The sequence below is a fragment of the Canis lupus genome, chromosome 35, assembly GCF_048164855.1.
Source record: "Canis lupus baileyi chromosome 35, mCanLup2.hap1, whole genome shotgun sequence".
NCBI lineage: Eukaryota > Metazoa > Chordata > Mammalia > Carnivora > Canidae > Canis > Canis lupus.
In genome coordinates this window covers 12669335-12693758 of record NC_132872.1, presented here as the reverse complement: position 1 = coordinate 12693758, position 24424 = coordinate 12669335, and the positions used below count along the sequence as shown (strand labels likewise).

Genomic DNA, 24424 nt, shown 5'->3' with positions numbered 1-24424 from the left:
AACGCCTCTTGATTTTGAAAATACTCTTGCTTTGTTTTTTGGATTTGGATCCCTTTTTCCTCCCCTTCCCCAACATTGACTCCCCAAACTGCAATTCATTTTGTAGACTTTTAGACCCAGCTTGCAGGTGGCACTCCTTTCTTGTTCCTCTTGCTACATCTTGTTTATACCTCCACTCCAGCGTCCATCACAAGCTACAGCCTTTATTTACTCTTTATCACCCCCACCAGACTGTGAGGTTCTTAGCAACAGGGAGCATTTCTTATTTATCTTGGAGTTCCAGGAACGAAGCATAGTGACTAGCTTTCTATAAATGTTTGTTGACTGAAAACTGAATAAAGAGCTGTGCATGATAATTAATCAAAACTAAGCCAAGCAGTAGCATTAGCTTCTATAAGCTAAGCATGGAGCCTATTAGCAATCTAATGAAGGCAGAAGATCGCAGCAGTAAGGCTCTCTCTGACGGTTATCATGGGGTGAAAGGAAGAGTGAGGGATAGAGGGTGTGATGGAAGAATGTCTTGTTAGGAGAGAATGTCACGGAGGCAGTGAATTTTTAGCCTTTTCAGTACTGAAAGGTATTGTTCTGAGAATGAATCTGAGTCTGAATTGTGGAGAGGTCTAATTTATAATAACCTGGTTTCTCAAATAGGCAAAGTCTGTGCTACCTGCTACAAGGCAGCGTGGCAGGCTATGGAGGGCTCCTCTTTGTTTCTGCTGAAGAGTCATGGAATGGAAAACTCTTGGGGGGAACATCTGGAAGCTATTCCGTTCTCATTGAAATCTGTGTCAAATCCAGATTGGGACTTTGGACCAAATGCAGGGCCAGGGAGGGAGGGTGGAATTCGCACCTGTCTGGAGAAGGCCATGGAAGAGGCCCTGGGAGCTAGAGACACCGGGGGATAATGTTCTGATCTGTTCCCAAGGAGCTTTTCTTTTCCCTTTGATAGGTATCTGGGACACCACCCCTGAAGCCATCAGCTGTGTCTGTGGGGCACTTGAGGACAGCAGGACTGTCACAGGCCCCGTCACCCTCGAAACAAAAGCAGCCTCAGGATTTGGAACAACCCAAGCAAGCATGAAGCCCGGCCCAGGGAGGGGGGCTGGGACAAGGATCGTGGGTATAGGCACGGGCTGTCAGCCCATTACAGGTCATCCTCTCAGCCCTATCTCTGGTTAAAAACTAGGATCTCTCTAGAAGCTGCCTGATTGATGGTTGATGTAGCATAGAATCAGTTTCACATTTTCCTATGAGCCAGAAACAGCCTTTCAATTACGTTTTTATCTCAAAGGTCTCCCCCTCGATTTCTAATCTGTGACACAGGTCCCCAGTCCCCTGTACCGCTTGTGTCTGAGGCTTGCCCTACAGTGCTGACGTCATAATAGCTGAGCCGTGCGGGCAGGAGTGCACTGTGCTGACTCATCCCCGGTGATGTGAGGATTAATGCCTTGTCTAACACGGAGCTATTATGTGAACTGTTTTTACACAAAAGAACTGTAACAAAAATGATTTGCCAGTCAGAGGACTAGAAATATGCAGTGCTAGGTAACTGAAGTAGCGATGCAGAGACATAAAGTGGTAACCACAAGCATGCACGTTGACACCCTCCCAAGCATTGACAGACCTGCTCTATCAACACAGAGGATAAGGAATAACACGACTTGTCAGGGGCAGGGAGGATCCACTCCTGCTGTATAAATGCATTACACACAGTACCGGTTGTCTTTGGGGAGTTTAACCAATCTCCTTTCTCTGTCAAATGGCTGTCACTTTGGACTTTAGCCTTACTGTCCATCCTTTGGGGGATTGTGCTCCCCGGAATATATTTGCAACTAGCTTCCAGGAATGTTCGTGGAAGCCACACACACATACAAGCGAGCCATGGGGACCCCCTTTCTGAGCAAATGATTACCACACAAGAAATACCTCCGAGTGAGAAGTCAGTGAAATAAGACAGATGTTGTGAATAAGGGACAGCACTCACCAGAGAGCTAGAAGCAGCTGGGAAGATGCTGATGATTATTTATCACATAAGGTGATTGCCCCTACCTGTAGCATGTCTCGGGCAGTGTCTCATGTAGTGAGTGACTAGGATTATTTGGGTTCATTGCTGCAGAATCTCTTACAAGCAGCCCGAGGTAAAGCTTATCCTACCCATTCAGTACAGCCTGGTTTGGGCTTTAAAGAACAAATGTTCCCTCTTTTCATCTGAAATCAAGAAATCAAGTTTTTTCCTCTCTCTTTTTTTTCCCCTCCCTTTTCAAATGACTTCCCATCTTTTCTCAAAAAGGATGGTACCTTCTACAAACCTCTTGGCACATGTAATCCCAGATTTCTCTCTCTTTTTTTTTTTCCTGGACTTGTGATTACAGACACTATTTTAGCCCAAATGGATCAAGCTTTATAGATCACGCTTGTACTTCTTAAGTAAAAGAGTATTGGAAATTTTGGCCATAAATGAAAGCTCTGACCGAGAAGTTGAAATTAACTATTGGACCTAGAGATGGGTGTATAACTGAAGAATACATAATTGCCCATTGATTGACAGTGGAGCAAAAGCCCAACTGTTGCTGATATCTGGCTGAAGAATGTAAGCTCTAGTTTAGAGAAGCAGTGACTTCTGCAAACAGCAGCTGCGGCTTAGTAAAAGGCAGTCTTTATATAAGTCCAATGCCTGAGGCCCTGGTCTTTTCAGCCCCCTCATGGATGGCAACTACTACCACCACCAATAGCATCAATTCCAAACCCAAATGAAGCTAACACATAGCAAAGACGTGCTGGAAACCACAACAAAGTCAACTAGAAAACATGCCAATAAAGATCCAAATTTCCCAAATATGACACTTTCTTGAAAAGTAAAGAAACCAATTTTACTTACATAAAGAGAAAGGGCAGGCCACAGACTGCTGGTCAAGGAACTGGAAAAACAAAAACAAAAACAAGGAATTAAAAATAAATCCAAGGATACTACAAGGAAATCTAGGTAATAGAAAACCGGTTGCTCCTAAGGATGAGTAGTAGGAGCGTGTTTTATTACATGTAGCCCAAGAGAAAAGATCCAGCTCCATAAAATTTTCCAAAGGTGTGATGTTCTGCTATATGACCAACACAGTACTTCCCAGTACACTGAGAGACAACCTTTTCCTTTGTCGACTTCATTCTGATCTGTATGGTACGAGTATTTTCTAGAGTTATGCTTTTCAATACAGTAGCCCCCATCTACACTTATCTATTTAAATTAGTTAAATTTTGGGGATCCCTGGGTGGCTCAGCAGTTTAGTGCCTGCCTTTGGCCCAGGGCATGATCCTGGAGTCCCAGGATCGAGTCCTGCTTCTCCCTCTGCCTGTGTCTCTACCTCTCTCTCTGTGTCTCTCATGAATAAATAAAATCTTTTAAAAATAAATAAATTAGTTAAATTTTAATAAAAAAACCATAAATATTTAGTTCCTAGTCACATTAGCCACATTTCAAGTGCTCAGTAGCCACTTGTGGCTGGTGGTTGCCTTATAGGTAGAACATTTCTATCACTGCATAAATGTCTATTTGGGCAGCACTGACTAGAATAGGTTAAGGCTTTACCGTATAGTACAGGGAAAGTTTTATCGAATTACAACAAAGATGGATAAAACTCTGATAAGCTTTGGCTCTTTTAAGGGTAAATTCAGTATGTTTAACGTCCCAAAGATCCTATGGACACATTTAACACCTACATGCCCCGTCGCCCCTCAGCTGAAGACTTGATGTGATGCAGCCTCATGTTGGCTTGACTGAGAACCATATACCACCTCCTCTGCCTCTTCTCTCCAGCCTAGGAGTGTCCCCTCTGACAAAATGATTTTAAATGAAAGCATCTGTCTCCCCAAACGCATCACTAATGATGAAAGCCTCAGGTTTGCAGGGAGTAGATCTTAATAGTTTCTCCTTCTGTATTTCAAATCAGATAATTCTCCTTTGCAATCTTCAACTTACAAGCCAAATGAGCTATAATGGGATTGGCCTGCTCACCACTGTTTTGACAACTTCTCTTAGAGTAAAATAAAACTGAAGATCCATGAGAAATTAATAAACCAAGCAGGGATACTAAAAAAGCAGGTCTCTCTACCCATACCCCACTCAAATATATCAAGGACTTAATATATGCTGATTGGATTCTTGCCTCTCTGACACCATGATTTTAACTACTTCATAGAAGGCTCCAGAAGTATGCAAAACAAATCATACTAAGATCAAGTAGAGGGATCTGATTATATAACTTAGCCTAGAATAAGGCTAAAGCAAACACAAAGAAACAAACAAACCAGTCAGAGAGATTTCACTTCTCAACAAGTTTTCTAGACTAGTGCCCTATCACAGACTTTCCTCCAAAAGAAAAGTTTTCTCTTTATGGCTAATGTGAGACCCTGGCCATGCACCTGTAAGTGTTAAGGAAGGTATTCCCGTCCTTGAACAAGAAGAGTTAAGATGAAAATCTGCAGCCTGGATAATAATGTATGCTAACACAAGAGAGGCTGGGAGTCTACACTGCTTTCAAATTATTTTACAAAATTGATGAGTTTAATGAAAACTTTAAGCAAGATAATTAGATTATATATGATTCATTGGAAGTACACACAAACTTAAAATATATATAAAGATTGATTAGTCTTCAGAGACTTTAAAATTCTAGGTTTTGCTACATTCTAGTCCCTTTTATAAACCAGGATCCTAGACCGTTGCACCAGTCTATTTTTTAAATCTCCTTCCTTCCTCCCTCCTTTTCCCTTTTTTCCTTTTCTTCCAACTTTTTTGAGCTTGCTCTTTCCCCCCAACCTTTGGGAAAAAGGAGAAAAATATGATTCATGGTTTTTTATGAAATATTCCCACTTATTTCTCTGTTGCATGTTATAAGCCCAATAGCTCTCAATAATACATTATGCTTTTTAAAAACTATACTTAGCATTTATATTCTTATATCTAAGCACATAACTTTCCTTTTCAAATTTCAAGAAGCATTTATTCATAAAAGTTAATCAGTCAAAATTAAACTTTTGATGTGATCAAAAGAGATCAATGTAAATTGTACCCAGATTGATTATTACATCCAAGGTCTGGAATGAAGAAGAAATATCTTTTCTGGATGTCAAGTGACACACAGGCTGTCAATGACAGGAATCCAAGATGGAGAGAAAAATCACAGTGTGTATGTCACAGTCTAAGACAAATTAAAGCCAAATTAAATTGAAGATGTTATTGGATATAATTGTTGTCTTTATATATTAATGAAAAACAGTAATACCTATTCCAAATTTAATATTAAGGCTAAAAATTTAATCTCAGAGTTCTTATACAATTTATAAATGTTCATAAACGTCAAAAGGCCCCTACTTCTTGATTGAATTACAATCTGCAATTTTGAGAATATGTATTAATCTACATAGGTTTATTCCTGTTCTGTTCAAATTGTTATTTTATTGATATGCGCCCTTTCTGCCTAAGTAATATTCACCTTATATGTCTGTAAGTTGTTTTCATCTGAAATGCAAAGAATTATCCATGGTAATTTTGCATACGATGAAAAACATTTGCATTAAGCATGCTAGGCTACCTAGCAAAGAATATATAACTATAAAGTCCAAATGAATCAGGACCCTAAAACATGGTGGGGGAGGTAAGAGTAGAGTGGGGTAAGGGGGTGGTTTATGGTGAAGTCTAATTGCATCCTGTGATTTCTCCACAGAAATTATTGTATAGTGTCAATCTCTAAGGAACTAAATGTATTATTAATAAAGATTAGTCTACTCTGATTTCAGTTTATGTAATGTTCAAGGGCAATGGTTTCCAACATTTTGAGGTGATATGGATCCCTATGAAAATCCCTCCCCAAAGAAACTCCTTACCAACACCAAGTTTCAAGAAACTTCCAGACTCCAGAAAGGTTATCCATGAAGTCCAGTTAAAGCCACCCTTGGCCTAGGGGAGAGGTGAGAGAACACCTGTGAAATCCCACTGCTATCACCTCTAGGGAGATGAGCAAGTTGCTATAAGCTGAAGCCAGAAGAAAACAAAAGATATAGAAAATAGAGCACTACATGGGTGTGTGTGTGTGTATGGCTAGGGACACCCAGACTACCAGACTCTGACTTACTTAGTTCTTTACAATTCCTTTTTAAACGAGTCCACAGAAGCTTAGGAACAGTGAGGTAAAGGAATAGTGAGCAGAGAAATGAGAACAGTTACTATTTACTCAGCACCTTCTGCAGTTGCAGGCATCCTGTTAAGTAAATGCTTCTCAAATTTGAATGTGGGCATGTCCAGGGATGTGGAGCAACGTCACAGGAGCGCACCAAGTCATGGAATAAATAATAAAGACATGACTGTCTTTTTGGAGGGTCAGTTGTCCCTGTGGCTAAGTCATTTAAACTGTTATTTGTACATATGTTTATTAATCCGATAACTTGGATATTAGAGAAGAGAAAACAGCCACTGTTCTTGTCCTTGTGGAACTTCTAGTTCAATGAAACAAATAAGAACGTAGTGAGGAAGAGGAATGCAGAATGTGTCATTTGTAGGATGAACCCTGAGAGCTCACTGAAAAGTCTCATCTGTGGCAGACTGCTTCAGGCAATGGCTTGCACCCTGAGTGCTGGATCACTCTCTGTAACCAGAGGATCACCTCTGTGGAAGAGTTCGAAAAGCAGCATTAGCCGTAGATCATTTCATCCTGACTAGAAGAGTAAATACTGTTAACTTCCAATTTACTATAGAACAAGGGAGATTTGAGAAATTAGGAAACTTACCCCAAATCCCACAGCTGCTGGGATCTGAATAGGTTTGTACCATTCCAAAGTCTACATATTTTTCACCACTAAATTATACTACATCTAGGTATTTCCCATTTTATGTTTCCCCTTGAAATCTGGGCTCATTCAGGATTTTGTAGGCTAGTTTAAGCTTCTCCTTTGGAAGGAGACAGGTTTGGCTTGATTTGTATTCTAAATATTTTACAGTGGTAAGGGAAAGCTATTATTATACCCATTTTATGGTGCGGAAGCTGAGCCACTTGCCAGCTGAGGTATCTGGCTGGGTTAAAAACGGAATCGGGTTGTCAGTCTTTCATTCCTCTTGACTGACTGAAGCCTAGGCAGCAGTACTGTCCAAAGGCTTTTTTGTACACGGGATTCACACTGGTGGAGAAAGAGTGAGAGAAACTTTGCAAGGGGAAAATAATCGTGCAATACGAAAATGGAAAATAAGTAATCATAACTCACTCGCAAAAATTGGTTACTTTTAGCACTGTGAATAGAAAAGAGAGAGCTTATTCATCACAAATGAATCAGAAAATTAGAATGTGTCACAGCATTGATGATAGAGCTGAGGAATTCAGATGAACTGAAGTTCAACACTTATCCTTCTATCTGAAGAGGGTAAATGGTGTGACAACAGGGCAGAAATGACCTCTTCCATGTGCCTTTAATCTTTCCAATCTTTTTTCTTCAACCTTCTCTCTAGAAATCATGTGGGTTTATATCTTTGTTTTCTATGGGTAGAGATAACATTTTAACATCCTTTTAATGTTCTAGAAGTATTGTATTAATTAATTCTTATGTGGGAGTCATTCCAAATAGTAGGATGAAGATTTTTACCTTATTGATTTCCCTAATACCTTTCTGGCTTCTGTGTTTTCAAAGGCTGAGGCACTATTGGATTTTTAGATTCATATGTCTCTCAGAATAAGTGCCAGCTTCATAGGTTCCTGTCAATTGATATTCCATCTTCTCTATGGATACATGATTTCCTTTATCTGACAGATTCAAGAAATTTTATGCTAGATTTAATGACATTTCATGCTCCCTGAATTTGGAGGTTTTTAATTCTCTATTTTCTATCTGGCAAAAGGTTTACAAGTTAAAGTCAGATGGAAGGGTTATTCGGATGTGTGTATAGAGCATGTGCAATCTCCCACTAGCTAGATTTTGGGGTCTCCTGAAGACAAGTCTCTTGAAATATTTTCATTCCTTTTGGTCCGTCTTATGAAGACCATAAATGCCACAATGGCCTTTCATATCTTAGGGTCTGCTTTTCAAGACCAGCCATTTTTTTGGATCCATCTTGAGAAAGATGATAAGGAAATCAAAATGATGCCTTGCTCTCCTTAATATGCTATGTTAAATCTGAAAAACATCTACCTTAAAAAAACTTAGATGATAAAATAATGATCAACAGAAAGAGATAACTCAAAAACTAAAGTTTAGCATTTAGGTCTAGGCCTGTTTCTAGGTCTGAGATATTGCTGAGATAGAACTTGACACTCCACCCCACCCCATATAAATCCTCCCTAGTTTTCCTGAGTCTTACAGGTATAGGACCTGAAAGATAAGAATGAAACAAATGCTGGAGAGCTGAGGGGGGTGGCAGGGCAGGGCAGGAGGTAATGTCAGGGACTGAACTTGTTTAATACATTCAGGATGATTTCTTACAGTTCCTCAAACAGATCTAACTCTGTTATGAAGACAGTCAAGAGCTCTCTATGACCTGAACCCAAACAACTTTTCCTTCTGTATCTTGAACTCCTGAAGTTGTAGTTTCACGGGTTTAAGACAGATTGGTCTACCAGGACCTTTGACTATAGTACAGTGATATCCCTTAGGGAATGCTAAATAGGTCTGGCAATGTTATCACATGGTCGAATCAATTAGAAATACCTGGTCATAATGCTGCTCAGAGACCGCCATGAATGCCTTTTGGCACAAAAAGGTTGTGTCTATTACAAGGGAAACTCATCCTGAGATCCCTCAGTGTATAAACACAGAAAGTAACATGTTAGTGGTACAGAGGGCTTTGGAATAAATACGGGCACAGCAGGAGAAAGAAACATCCAGATCAGTGTGAACAGAAGGCTGTCTTTACTCAAATGGTTCCCTCAATTTTTTTAACTCAAAGGGAAAAATCATGACATAAAATTTATACCAAAAGATATAAATTAAGCAGGTACTTATACCTAATGATCTGTTAGATACTAAACCAAGAAGACAGCATGGGCACAGTATGTGTTTTAAAGACTTGGAAAGAACTTCCACAATATAGATTGAAAAAATGTTACTTTCGTCCTTGTCACCATCAACTATTTGCTTAAGAGAATCCAAGATCTTTCACAATCTGGCCCCAATCCACCCCTCTTGTTTTTTGTTTGTTTGTTTGTTTCTGGCTTTTTTCCCCCCACCGCTGCTTCCTTATATACTGTGACAGACTATTGGCTCCTCCCTGAACATGCCTAGGACATCTTTGTCTTTGAGCCTTTGCTAACAGTTCACACTTGAATCTCCCAAGCCTAGCATAGTGTCCTAAACACAGCATGACACTCCAACATTTGTTGAATAAATGCTGTCTGTCTATTTTAGGAGACAAAGATGATAGAAAAAAGTTGTTAAATCAGTAAATAAATAGCACAAGAGAGAGGTCAAGGAAAAGTTAATTTTAGTGCGTTTTAGGAGTGGGGGCAAGATGAGCTTTAAGATTAGGAAAACTGATGCTCTTTATTCTTGGGTCTAGCCAATGCTATGAGTCAGTTACTTTTTTGGGAACAAGTTTCAACCTCAAGGTTAAATGAACACAAATGCTCTGTCCATCAGCATATAATGAAAAAGCTGTGGCTATTTCCACATCAGCACAGTGAAATTAAAATATGCAGTGTCTTTCTCAGAGGCATCATATATGACAGAACTTTTTAAAATAGTCCCCTGTGCCACTCTCATACAGAAAGAGCTATAAAAACAAAAATAAATATTTAAAAAAAAACGGTGGGATAATTTTGTTTTGGAAAGAAAAAGCTAAGGTATAGCTTCATGGTTTTCTGACTATGAGAGTTGTTATAAAGAAGATAACGATCGACATTTTTGTCCTAGGGCATAATGATATTAAACTGTCCACTGAAGAATTTAAGTTAAGACTTAAAGATGAGCATCCTAAATGCAAGTGGTAAATAATCAAATAGATTGCTAAGAGCAGTTATGAAATTTCTATCAACATGGCTATTTAAAAATAGGAAGATCTTCATCTATTTTGGATGGAAAAATTGCTGCTCTGCCTCCAGTCAGGAGATGGATTCAATACCTTCTCTCAGAGTGATTTGCTCTTTATGACTACAAAATCCTGTAACATGTTGATCCTAAAAACTATACAGAATCACAACACAGTTGAGTAAAATACATTCTACAGTTTGGAGAGGATTAGGCAATACAAAAATCTGTAAGTTACTAAATTCAAAATAGTATCTGTAATGCTTACGTCTCAATTTAATTTGCCAAGTGTATATGTCACAAATAGAACTGAGGAAAAATGTACTTGAACCTACTATAGTTTAAACATAATGATTAGCCAGAGTAAAACATTCTAACAATTAATTCTTTCATGTCTAAGAAATTTAGCTGAATATTTCATAAACCTGGTATGAATATGCATCAATCTCCAATTTAAAAAAAAAGTTAGAAAAGACCAGAAAATAATATAGGAACTCACTATTATTATTCCCAGGACTATCTTCAAAGACATCAGGAGAACCAGTGAACAAGTCCTTCTAAATGACCAAAATGGGCCCCATATGATTAAGAATGTAAATCTAATAACAGACTTAGAGAAAGCTCCCACAGAGGTGGCAAGTTACTGGCTTTCTTGTCTATTTACCTTGCAGCTTTGGAGCTCAGCAGAAGTGTCCATTACATACTGCACACAGGGTTAGATGAACAGTTCCAATGACCTTGTCTGAACCAACTTCATTTAAAGCAGTTTGCTACATTTCTTAAATAGAAGATGAGCCTATTCTATCTATGGCCCACATTTGGACTGGATCACTGAACTATTGCCCAACTCTTATAAGCAAAGCACTAACATGTACCAATCAACAGGCAGCCCATAGCAGAGGCATCAGGAAGGTCAAAATACACACACATAAGAAATTGGCAGTACATTATAGAAGAAAGCTATTTCTGAAGATGGACTTTGGCAATTAAAGCCTTTGAGTATTATTCAACCTTTGTTAGGAAAAAAATCAATCCCAATGTAACTTGTAATAATCTGGTGAAAAAAGATTGGGAGAAAGAAATATAGTTTTATTTTGCAACACATTATTGTCATAAGAACATGAATCAAAAACATAAACTATGCCAATTTCTTCATAGCTGACTTGTTGTGAGATACTGTCCTAGTCTTCACTAATGACTGCTTGAGGGTGGTTATGCTGTGATCAGGATTTGGAAGGATAGAAGTCTAAGACCTTTCAAAAGAAACATTTTTGTTATAGTTCAGAATCACTACAGAAAAAGGAGCATTAAGCTGACTTTGACAACCTAACTAGGATAATGGTTGCTGCATGTAGCCATTGCTTATACCGTTTCAAGTGACAGGAATGAACTAAACAGCAAAGGCATCAAGCTAACCATGAACTTGAATTTTGAAAAGTTCTGGTACAATGGGTGGTAATGTCAGTTGTTAGAATTCATAAAACTTACACCAGAATTATGGATGCAGCAAAAGCAGTTCTTTGAGAAAAGTTCATAGTGATAAATGTCTACCTCAAGAAATAAGAAAAATCTCAAACAAACAAGAAAAATCTCAAATAAATGACCTAACTTTACACTTTAAGGAACCAGAAAAAGAACAAACAGAGCCCAGGCTAGCAAAAGAAAGGAAAAGGCAAAGAACAAAGCAGAAATAAATGAAATAGAGACAAAAAAAAAATCAATAAAACCAAGAGCTGGTTCTTCAAAAAGAGAAACAAAATTGACAATTTTTAACTAAACTCACCAAGAAAAAAAGAGAGAAGCCTCAAAGAAATAAAATCAGAAAGGAAAGAGGAGACATTAAAACTGATACCACATAAATACAAAACATCTAGGTGACTACTATGAACAATTATATGCCAATAAATTGCACAACTTAGAAAAAATGGATAGATTTCTGGAAGCATGCAACCTGAATCATGAAGAAATAGAAAATCCAAACAGACTAATTACTAGTAAAGAGATTAAGTCAGTATTTTAAAAACTCTCCACAAATAAAAGTCCAGGACCAGATAGTAACAAAGAAAAATTAATACTGATTATTCTCAAACTCATAGAAAGAAAAGAGGAGGGAACATTTCCAAACTCATTTTGAGGCCAACATTAACCTGATACCAAAACAAGACAAAGAGACCACAAGAAAAGAAAATTACAGGCCAATATCCCCAATGAATAGAGATGCAAAATTCCTCCACAAAACATTAGCAAACCCAATTCAACAGTACATTAAAAGGTACATACACCACAATCAGGTAGGATTTATTTCAGGGATGCAAGGATATCTGCAAATCAACCAGTGTGATACACCACATTAACAAAATAAAGGGGATCCCTGGGTGGTGCAGCGGTTTGGCGCCTGCCTTTGGCCCAGGGCGCGATCCTGGAGACCCGGGATCGAATCCCACGTCGGGCTCCCGGTGCATGGAGCCTGCTTCTCCCTCTGCCTGTGTCTCAGCCTCTCTCCTCTCTCTGTGTGACTATCATAAATAAATAAAAATTAAAAAAAACAAAATAAAGGATAAAAATGGTATGACCATCTCAATTGATGCAGCTGAAAGCTTTTCCTCTAGGATTGGGAACAAAACAAGGATGCCCACTTGTGCCATTTTTATTCAACATAGTATTGGAAATCCTAGCCAGAGCAATCAGTCAAGAAAAAGAAATAAAAGGCAATGGTATTGGAGAGGAAGAAGTAAAACTGTCACTATTTGCAGATGACATGATACTATATACAGAAAAGATCAAAGACTCCGCCAGAAAACAAAACAAAACAAAACAAACAAAAAACCTGTTAGAATAATGAATTCAGTAAAGTTGCAGGATGCAAAATCAATACATAGAAATCAGGTGTGTTTCTATACACTAACAACAAACTATCAGATAAAGTAAGGAAACAATTCCATTTATAGTTACATCAAAAAGAATAAAACACTCAGGAATAAATTTAACCAAGGAAGTGAAAGACCTGTACCCTGAAAACTATAAGATGTTGAGGAAAGAAATGAAAACACAAATAAATGGTAAGATATTCTGTGTTTGTGAGTTATAATAATTAATATTGTTAAAATGTTCACACTACCCAAAGCAATATATAGGTTCAATGCAATCTCATCAAAATTATAATTGCATTTTTCACAAAAATAGAACAAAGAATTCTAAAATTTGTATGGAAATATGAAGACCCCAAATAACCAAAGAAATCTGGAGAAAGAAGGACAAAGCAGGAAGTTTGGTTCTTCATGCTCCCTGATTTCAAACTCTATTACAAAGCTATAGTAATCAAAACAGTATGGTATTGGCATTAAAACAGACACATAAATTAACAGAACAGAAATAAACAGAGATCCCAGAAATAAACTCACTCATATATGGTCAATTAATTTATGACAAAGAGGCCAAGAATATGCAATGGGGGAAGGACAGTAGCTTCAGTAGATGATGTTGGGAAAACTGGATAGCCATACATAAAAGAATGAAACTAGACCACTACCTTATACCATATACAAAAACTAATTCAAAATTGATTAAAGACCTGAATATAGAAGAAACTCCTAGAAGAAAACATAGGTGGTAAGCTTCTTGACATTGGTCTTGGCAATGACTTTTTGAATTTGATACCAAAAGCAATAAAGGCAACAGAAGCTAAAATAAACAAGTGAGGCTATGTCACACTAAAAATATTCTGCATAGTAAAGAAAACCATCAACAAAATGAGAAGACAGCTTACTGAATGGGAGAAAATATTTGCTAATTATATATCTGATAAGGGATTAATATCTAAAAATATAAAGAACTAATACTATTTATTTATTTATTTATTTATTTATTTATTTTTTACTAATACAATTTAATATCAAAAAATCTGATTAAAGAAGTGGGCAGGGGATTTGAATAGACATTTCCCCCCTTTTTAAAAAAAGATTTTATTTATTTAAGAGAGAGAGAGCGAGAGAGCGAGAGAGAGAGCACATGCATGTGTGTGAGCAGGGGGATGGGTGGAGGCGGAGGGAAAAGAATCTGAAGCAGACTTCACACTGATCACAGAGCTCAACTTGGGGCTCCGTCTCATGACTCTGAGACCATGACCTGAGCTAAGACTAAGAGTAAGACACTTAACTGACTGAGCCACTCAGGTGCCCCAAATAGACATTTTTCTAAAGAAGACATGCAGATGGCCAATACGTACAATGAAAAAATGCTCAATGTTACTAATCATCAAGAAAATGCAAATCAAAACCACAATGAAATTCACCTCACATCTGTTAGAGTGGTTATTTATCAAAATGATAAGAAATAAGTGATGGCATGGATGTGGAAAAAAAGGGAACCATTGTGCACTGTTGGTGGGAATGTAAATAAGTGTAGTCATATGGAAAATAGCATGAAACTTCTTAAAAAAATTAAAAATAGGACTATTATATGACCTAGCAATTCTACTCTGGGTATTTATCCGAAGAAAATGAACATACTAATCAAAAATATATATGCATTCCCTTGTTCAATGCGGTATTTTTTTTTAAATTAACAGCCCGAATATGAAAACAACCTGAGTGTTCCTCAGTGGATGAATGAATAAAGAGGATGCGGTATATACACATAATGGAATATTATTCAGTTATATCAAAAAATGACATTTGTGTCAACACGGATAAAACTTAAGGCCATGATGTTAAGTGAAGAAAAAAGACAAATACCACATGATCTCATTTATATGTGGTATTCAAAAAACCAAAAAACCAAAACCAAAACAAAAGCGAAGCTCATAAGTACAGAGAACAGACTGGTGGTTGCCAGAGGTGGGAGGTAGGGGGGTAGACAAAATGGGTGCAAGTAGTCAAAAGGTACCATCCTCCATTTATAAAATAAATAAGTGATGGGGATATAATAGCATGGTGAGTATAGTTAATCATACTGTACTGAGTATTTGAAAGTTGTTAAGAGAGGAAATCATAAAAGTTCTCATCACAATAAAAAAATTCTGTAACTATATATGGTGACAGGCATTAACCAATCTTGTGAGGCCATTTTGGAATATATATAAATATTGACTCACGATGTTGTATACCTGAAACCAATATATTATTCTAATATAAGGTATGTCCATTATACGTCAACAACAACAACAAAATAATTCATAGGGCTTACTCATGGCTTGTCTCCCTCCAAGTCTTCTTATCCCCACAGCCATATTTCCACATCCACACGCCCATTATACCAGGCAGTTGAAGAAAAAGGAACACGTGTGACTGGGACTGTCACTATGGGGACACGCTAAGTCAGCTCTCTGTCCTCCTCAAATCCAACTTGCTCTCAGTCATCCGAAAATCTGTGAGTTTAATTCAGTACCTCCCTCTCAGTGGAATCTGCGTTTACTTAATGGCCTTTACAAGATCTAGGTTCAGGTTTTTCCACAGGCGATAGAGGAAATATGGCAATTATGTTTGTATGTGGTGGTGGTGGCGGTGGCGGATTCTGCTTTGGACTTTTCAAATTTTGCATTTTCACTGCTTCCCCAACTCAAGAAGCAGATGTCGCTTATAGTTTAAATGCAAATAAAGATATATACATATATGTGCCTGCGCCACATATTTTTTTTTTTTCCTCTCAAAAGTTATAACACCCATTTTGGGATTTTTCTGTCCATACACTCCATGAATTGTTTCTACTCATGTCAGAGTGACTGAGGCAGAAGCGGAAGAAAACATGAATGTTTTGCGCTGACACTTGACTAGCATATTCTCCGGTAGTGATTTCCTCACATTCATCTCCACCGGTTCCGTCTCTTGGTTAGCATATGCTCTGGGAGTCTTTTTTTCACGAGATCTTCCTTCCCTAGAAATCCCTGCCTGTGACATTTCCCTGTAAAGGCCCGAATTCTCAGATTCACCTATTAAGGATCTAGGCCTGGAGGATGTTTCTTGCCTGCTCTTGCACCTCCGACTTCGAGAAGGGCCTAGTCGGTAAACAGGCTGGCGGGGACCCTCGGGGCTCCCAGCAGCCAGGGAACCTGTGGCGGTCTGCACGACACAATTAGGAAAATAGAAAGGATTCACTCATACTTTCAGCAAGAGAGTATGTTGTTTCCAAGAGGAGGCCCAGAAAAGAAGGCCCGATAAAGAAAGTGAGCGAGATGATAGGATTTTAAAAGGAGTCCAGCAGAGGTAAATGTCAAAAAGTGCAGATTGGCCAGGCCTCTCTCCACTGGCAGCTTCATTTTCAGGGCCTGACAGTGGTCAACGCCAGACCCTTGGAGGGAAGTCCGTTTGTCCCTGACCAGTGTAGCCCAAAGGACTCGTCGTGCAGAAGGGTTCCTTTCTTGTCTCCAAAGGCAATCAGTTTGGGTCCCCAGAGTCTGAGGGTTCATAGCTTTCTTTTAATTTTACAAGTCGGCACATGCATGGTTCCTCCTGCATGATTTGGTCCTGAGGAAGTGACCCACCCACAACGCCACAGAGCTAATTAACCCCATACCGAGTGGTTTTTTTCCCCTCATTTCACACATCCACTCAATGCTTTAAATGACCCAGCAGTGGCATGATCAGATAATTTTTTTTTTTCCCTTCTCAGTGAGGAAAGCACAGTGATGGGAGAGCTAGGATATATTTGCTCTAATTCAAAACAGCAGTGTAACTCGAAAATATTACCAAATGACATTTTATCAGAGGGTGCAGAAATGCTCAAAAATGCTTGAATTAAACCCTTTCATGTTATTCATTCGACTTGCTGAGGTCTCTATTTTAAATAACAAATAATACATAATAAATACTGAGGCAGAAAAGTTTGATCTAGATCCAGAATTTTTTTTTAACGTCTCATTTTACCAGGAAAGATAAAAAAGACCCAGCCTCCTTCCTTGTCTTTAACAGCTTCAAGAGAAGGGCCAATGAGATACGGAATGATATAACCCATCTTTTTTTTTTTTTTTTTTTTTTTTCACTTCAAGGAATAGGCTCAGGTTTTTCTAGATTTATTTTTGCCGAAGTGAATGCCTTGAAAACTGCGAGATGATCACTGTTTTCTAACTTTTCAAAAAGGAAAAAAAGTGAACATGATGATGGTGGGTGATTTAATGGAATCAGCTTGTCAATGTGATGAAACTGAAAATGTTTTTATAGAATATGTCCACATGCTAAAATAAAAAAGTTTTAACATAATGTATATAGCATAGAGTGGTTTTTGTCATGGCAAAAGAAAGGAGCGTCATTAATTTAGACAGTAAGTATAAGGTTCTGCTAGAAATCCTCATGGATAAATCACGGAAATACTTCTTGGTCAGATAAATGGAGCCAGACAAGTTCTAGTTCTCTCAGAAGCTATCGAAAGAGCCATCAGATTTTAAGTCTGTCATCTCTGCTACATGATAAGAAAAATTCTGGGCTATTTCCTTCAGTTATTCTAGTCTATGGCTTCAGAATTTTAAAGATTTATACATAGATGGACAAGAAAATGACCTCCCCTGAATGTCCCATATTGGGCAAACTATCAGCTCTCTTTCATTCTCAAAAGCACGTGTGCCAAATTGGCTCATTCTGGTATGAATTGGCCATAGAGCGTGCACGTCTTGTGTGAACTTTCAACCTTTCTTCCTCTGCAAAGTGATTTATGCACACACTAGTAAATGCCCGAGAATTCCATAATTCTTAGCACAGCAGTCAGTACAAGGGGAAACCTATCTAATATTTAAAATTCTTCTTTGAAGTGTCTTAAATACTATGCTTTGGAACCAAAGACCTTATGAAAATTCTAAAACATATTCACTATTGCTCCCTAAGCTTTTCATGGGTATGACTGCCAACTGGGAGTGTTAGGTGGGTATAACTGATTCAATAGGCAAAGAAGAGAGTCCAATGAGGTAGTTTTTTTTTTTTTTTTTAATTTACAGTGGTCAGAAATTTTATATTTAAGATAGAGCCTAAATCAAGCTCTTACATGTATGCCTCCAGCCTTCGGCTGAAACTGCTGCATCTGGTAATCCTATAGTTGGGTTATGATTTCAAAGACTTGCCCATCAGATTTTTTTCAGCTTCACTGATGCTTGGGATTCTGAAGCCCTTACCATTACCTATGAAGCCCAATCTCTCACCACTTCTCTGAACTCACGTAAAATTGGTCCAACTACCAATAGGATGTGATTACCCAGGTGGATGAGCAAGAACAGGAATGTGAATGGGCTTAAAATGAATAAATCAACAAAAATTAGTCACTTTATGCCCTTGTTAAAATTCAACTATCTCACTGGAGAACCTAACAAAGTGTCTGAACTTTCCTTGAGAACTGGTTAGATAAAGGAGACTTTGCAAAGAATTGCCCAGGTGGAGGCATATGTTAATTCATTAATTTAACAGATGTTTTTTTCAGAGTCTATTATTAATCACTCTGCTAATTGGATTCCAAACCTGCTCTCAAGGACCTTTCACTCTAATGTATGCTTTAGAAAGTTATGCCTCCATTGTCACTGACAGGTTATTAGCCCACTTAGGTAAGTTAGCATAAACTTAAAAACCTCTCTTCTTGTTCCTCATTCATTCTTTCCATTTGCCCTGTGACACCCACTAAGCCCTCGTGAATGACCTGTTTATAGTCGATATTATCAAATCTGCCAATTCCTACTTAGGTAAGACACCCTTTCCCCACCACCAATTACATTTTCTTTCTGAAACAGCCAAGAAAATATTATAAAAGTCTGCCCAGAACTATTTAAATGTTAGAAATGGGTCCTAACAAACTTATTTGAAACATCGTTTTTTTTTCTTTTTTGGAACAATTAATGGGGCTTCATCAGCCCCTAGGAAGCATATCTTGATTTATAGGCAAATTACGAGTCAAGCGTGCCAGACACAGCACTCACTACCTCCAGGATAGGACATTTTAGCACCCAAAAGAGGATCCTAGTCTTATTCAACTAATCTCAATCTCAGAGAGGATTTAATGGAGCACATGTCTTTGGTCTCTATGCTCCTTATAAGGAAGTATCCCTCCATTATATTTTAGTCTTTTCTAAACTTAGCAATCTTAGGTCAGTGTCAGTGAACATGATATACAGAACACTAACTCCTCCTCAATTTACTTAACTTTTTCTTCCTCATGTGCCTTTTAAACAAAAATGGAAGAACTTAATATATGTACAGAGCAGCAAATGTTCTCTCCCCATTTCTTTTCAGATACTTTCTATTATAAACAGTGGTGATGGAATTATAAATACCATTGTTTTACCTCCATGTTAATACTCTTATTATCTTGCATAAACAGAAGTGAATAAATACGTACATGACACCAATCAATCCCTTCTTTAAAAATGCAGTTTTCATCTTTCCAAATCGTAGAGGAAGAATTAATGAATTCAATTTGTGGTTTACCTGTTTATTTTTTGAATGTTAATAAAGTAAAACCAAATTATTGTTAGAGTTCTTTTCAGATTTACACCAGCCATTAACACTCTCCATGCCAGCAAAGGATAGGGGGAGGGAGGAACTAATGGCAGTGGGTCCCAGTCCCCAGAGTCTATGGGTAAAGAGGTTGAGGGGCTGGAGAGGATGTTAAGGTACTAGAGCAGGAGATTCTGACCTGTTAGGTAGGTAGGAAATATTTGCTGGCGGTGAAAAAGGTTATTTTTGTAGAACAACTGGCTAGGAGGAGGTCATTTGGGGCCTTTGGTGAGAGAAATATCAAAAACCAAACATAAAAACACCATCAGGGGACTAGGGAAAAGGGAAATCACTACTCATTCCATCTCCTCATTGGTTTTCCTTCTTCCCTAGTGTGCTTTCTCTTTCCATAACTACATACTCTCTCCCCTGCATTCTTCAGGTTCTCTCCTTTGCTTCTCTGTAACAGAAGCATGTGGGGACAATTTTAGGGGACAGTGAAACCAAAAAAGACATTAAAGACTTGTGACAATATACTTTACATCACATATACAAGGAAATACAACCTACATTTGATTGACCAAGAACTAGAAACTGGGACTTTTGAGATTTAAAAAATTCATGGTATGTCTGGTCATATTAATCTCTAGACCAGCTGGTTTTTAGCAGTGCTAGAAAGAGCTTTAATAGAGTCATGAGTAGTGGGAAAAATGGAATCTTGTAAGGATTTATATTTGCGAGGAAAAAAGGAACTTCTTTAGAGTTGTCTATTGGAATTGCCCCCAAATTATGTTTTGAACTTATACATGGACAATATCAAGAGAAGGAGTCTAAAAATTCTCACAGGGTTTAGGAAAGTACTAAATCCTGTATATTATGTCCATCACAGTCATTTAAGCAAGTAGAGGATAAGTAGAACATGGTATCTCACAGTGAATAACATGGTTGGCTACTTCACCAGTCTGACATATGGAGACTGGGCCCACAGGAACAGGGCTCTCTTTATGAATACCATGGAGAGACACTCAGGTTCATCTGAATGCACAGGGCCAGAGGGGTTAGCTGTACAGGGTCATCTGGGAGGTCCCTAAAAGTATTCTCTAACCAAGCACCAACTTTTTAGCTCTGTCTTCTTGGAAAATAATTCCAACACAAAGCTTATGAGAATACTTTATTTGGTCACTGGGTGGGGGGAGGTTGCTGAGACAAACCACCACATTCAACGCCTAAAGGCAGGAGGAAGCAAGGAAAGAGACACAGAAAGGGAGAGTGAGTGCCAAAGAAGTCAGTGCCAGCTCTGGAGACTCACTAACAGAATAAATAGAGAATCTTAGAATGAGAGAAATAAATAAGCATGCTTTGAGGGAAACATCAGTATGCTTTTGGAATATGAGGCAAAAAGTAAAAATACTTGGCTCTTGTCAATTACCACCATTGTCCCATTTATTCTACTTTTATATACACAAGTAACACTCTTTCCCTAAGGATCTGCAAACTGCAACAACGGTGGTAATGATGACAAAGTCCTTAAGTCACACAAAGTTAAGTTGGTGGCAGAGCTGGGAATGAAATCCTAACCTGCAGGCTTTTTCTGGGCCTACTATATGTCCTCCAAAGTGTTCAGGCTGCTTTCTGTGATTTCTTTCGGACCCAAAGACACGTGTGGTAGGGGCAGTCGTCCTTATTGGTATATACATGCCTCCAGAAAGCAAGTACTCTACCTTGTTACCAAAGGCTTTTCAACTTTCACTTTTTCCTTCATTTTTCTTCCAGACTACTAACCTCCAGTTTCTTCTCTACCATCCAGGATTCCAAAGCTGTTAACTTTAAAAGACATACCAGCCCCATTAATTCCCTCTCCTCTGGTTCTCAAGTGAACCTAGCTAGTTCTTGAGCCCACATGAACCCACTCATGTGTGTTGTCCTCAGCTCCCAGGCTGCTGAACAATGCTGGTCTTCCCAAACTGTATAGTTTGGGGCCTCTCCAGAGTCCTGGTTTCCAGCTGGTGTTTCAGAAGTGCTTTATAGTTCTTTTATTGTTCCCAGTCTTTTTCTTTTTTGACTCCCCATCTTCCATTTATCACTCTAATTAACTCCTTCTATCTTCTTACTCTTCATTCTCAACTGACCTTGTCTCTTTTCTCACAGAGAAACAGAGGTCATCAAATAGCATCTCCTCCCTCCACCTCTGTCAAGAATCTACCTATCACATCTCAGAGACCTTTCTCTCTAGTACTGATGACCTGTTCCAGGATCTTATTATATCAATTACTCTTTTCTTCTGTTTTTTTTTTTTTTTTTTTTTTTTTACTGCCTGTCAACATGCTTCAGCTGTCCTCATTTAAGACAAATAATAGCAACCATAACAAATTAACAAATAACAAACCATCTTCCGTGGACCTGGTCTTTCCCTCCTTTGTACCACCTCCAAGCTTCCTAAAACCAAAATTTATTCCTCAACGCATTAAAATCTGATTTCCTAGCTGTTTCTAATTAAACTGCCAAGGTCACTAAAAACCTCTGAATTGCTAGTTCCCAAGGTCCATTCTTCAACCTCATCATTTTATTCCTTTCTTTTTAAAGTCAGGTCCCTTGATGAATAATTTAATATGATTCACCTTTTTTATACACTTCTATAGTTCAATAAGTTTTGAATTCTGTGCTGGTTCCTTGATGTCTGTAAAATAAAGACCAAATGCCTTTGATTCATATACAATTTCCTTCAGAATCTTTAGCAGCCTTCCTCACAAAACCCATTGTTGGTCACACATTATTCGACACAATGTGCTATGTACATTCATGCCTCTTGGACTTTCTTCATGTTCCCTTTCTATATTATAAACATACAAGTTTTTGTGTAATATAGTAAATGCTATTAATATCATCATATTAATTTCCATATAGACTCATGAAACTAGATGTTATTTTGAGAAGTTTATGTTTCCAAAATAGAAATTAACCATCAAAATGGTATTACTTGAAGATTTGTTATTTTAGTGTTACTGAGCTGAACTATCTCCTCTCCAAATTCATATGTTGAAGTTCTAATCCTAGTACCACAGAACATGCCTATATTTGGGAATAGGGTCATTGCAGATGTGACTAATAAAGTTAAGATCAAGTAACATTGGAGTGGGGTGGGCTCCTAATCTAGTGTGATTAGGGTCCTTCTAAAAGGGGAAGTTTGGACTTAGACATGAACACATGGTGAACACCATGCAAAGATGAAGGCAGAGAGATCAGGGTGATGTTGCCATAAGCCAAAAAACACCAAAGATTGCCACAAGAAATTAGGAGAGAAGCATGGGGCAGATTCAACTTAGAGCCCTCAGAAGGGACCAATTCTGTGGACACTTTGATCTTGGGTGTCTAGCCTCTAGAACCGTAAGACATAAATTTATTGTAAGTCTCCAGTTTATGGCACATTTTTATGGCAGCCCTAGTAAATGGATTCACTTAGTGAATGAACACTCTTTGAGTATATGTGAATACTCATTATCTCATTCACTTACCAAATACTGCGTGCCTACTATGTGCTAGACACTGTTCAAGGATGTTAGGATGCAAGGCATCAAAATACACTTGTTGAATGAATGAATAAGAACTTGATCGTGTTCCTGCATTTTTGATGCAGTAATAAGCAATTAATCTATCAATCAACATAGGATTGGTTTAACGGATGCTTATACTTATTCATTCAACAAATATTTACTGAATACTTACTATGTGTCAAATATCATTCTGGGCGCAGAGAATAAAGTATGGATAGAACAAGTTCTCCACCTTCATGGAGCTTAAAATCTAGTGGGAGAAACAGACATCAACCAAGAAAACGTATAAATAAATCACATAATTTCTCTCTGTGTCCCATACTGACAATTATACACTCTTATCCTATAAACCCTGTAATTCTTGAACAATGCTCAGGGCATCAGTAATACTTTAAAATATTCCTAAATACCATGCCCTGTTCTTTCCCTTACATTCCTGCAATCTCTAAATAAGCCTGAAATATCCCTAAGATTAATGAACTTAAGCTGTTCTCTAGACTTTCTGATTTAAGCATGATTTTAAGAATTTACATGTTACGTTATGGCCTACAAAATAATGATCAAGACAATTAAGTCTGATAGTGGGGTAGGGTAATCCACAGGCAGTGCATGGGTTAAAAGTGTGTGGACAGCACACCTCAAAAACTGGGTTTCTTGGTCAGTTAACACATATTTCTTAAGCACTTGCTGTGTGCCAGCCCCTGTGCTGAAGATAATAGAACTCTGGGGAGAACAGGCATGATGCTGAGCCACACTGAGCTTATAATCTACAAGGAAACACCTGAACAACTAATTTCACAGTCCATTTCTTAATTTCGCTTATGCTAAGGATATATGAAGAACATTAGAAGAACACCTGGGATGGGTAGGGGACTTTGCCACGAGGGTTTTGTGACAAGGCTTTCTTGAGGAAGTGATGCCTGAACACTGCTTTGGGGCTAAGGTAAGGGTATTTGTTTGATCAGGGATCACAAAGTCTTATGTTTCTTCTTCCTCATCTCCTTTCATCCACGTGCACACATTTCAAACACTTAAAAGCATTCTTCAAATATACTAAGAACACCAAAACTAAACACAAGAGAAGGACTCTCCAAAGGAAAGAGGCCAAAAATAGAAGGGAAAAAAAAAAAACCCTAATCTCACCATTTGTTTTGAAAACACCCCAAATGATTAAAACATATTATAAACTAAAACATATGAACTAATCACTTGCCAAGTTTCATTTTTAAATCAGTGCCGTTTTTGAGGTTCATAAACTGAGAAAGAGTCTTCAAATATGAACTTGGTTTTTCTTTTCTTGGCCCTCAGCTGGCTTGAAGTATCTGCTGTTAGGCTGTGTTGAGGGAAAGGGTTCCAGCTGGTTAGGAACATTTGGTACACATTCACCAGAATGTAAGCTCCTGGAGACCAGGGCTTTCTTTGTTCATCATTTCATCCCTGAAACACAGAAAAGTGCCTGGAAGGTAGTAGAGA

At 38.1% G+C, this 24424-nt stretch overlaps 1 protein-coding gene across 9 annotated transcripts in view; it reads right to left on the bottom strand.

Annotated features, from left to right (window-relative positions):
* Positions 1-24424, bottom strand: part of ZBTB20 (zinc finger and BTB domain containing 20) — a 433101-nt gene that overhangs the window by 181524 nt on the left and 227153 nt on the right. For all 9 annotated transcript variants that reach the window (XM_072812465.1, XM_072812468.1, XM_072812466.1 and 6 more), the window contains one exon: positions 2879-2918. The gene's annotated coding sequence lies outside the window, so the exon portion shown is untranslated. The remainder of the gene's footprint in view (positions 1-2878; positions 2919-24424) is intronic.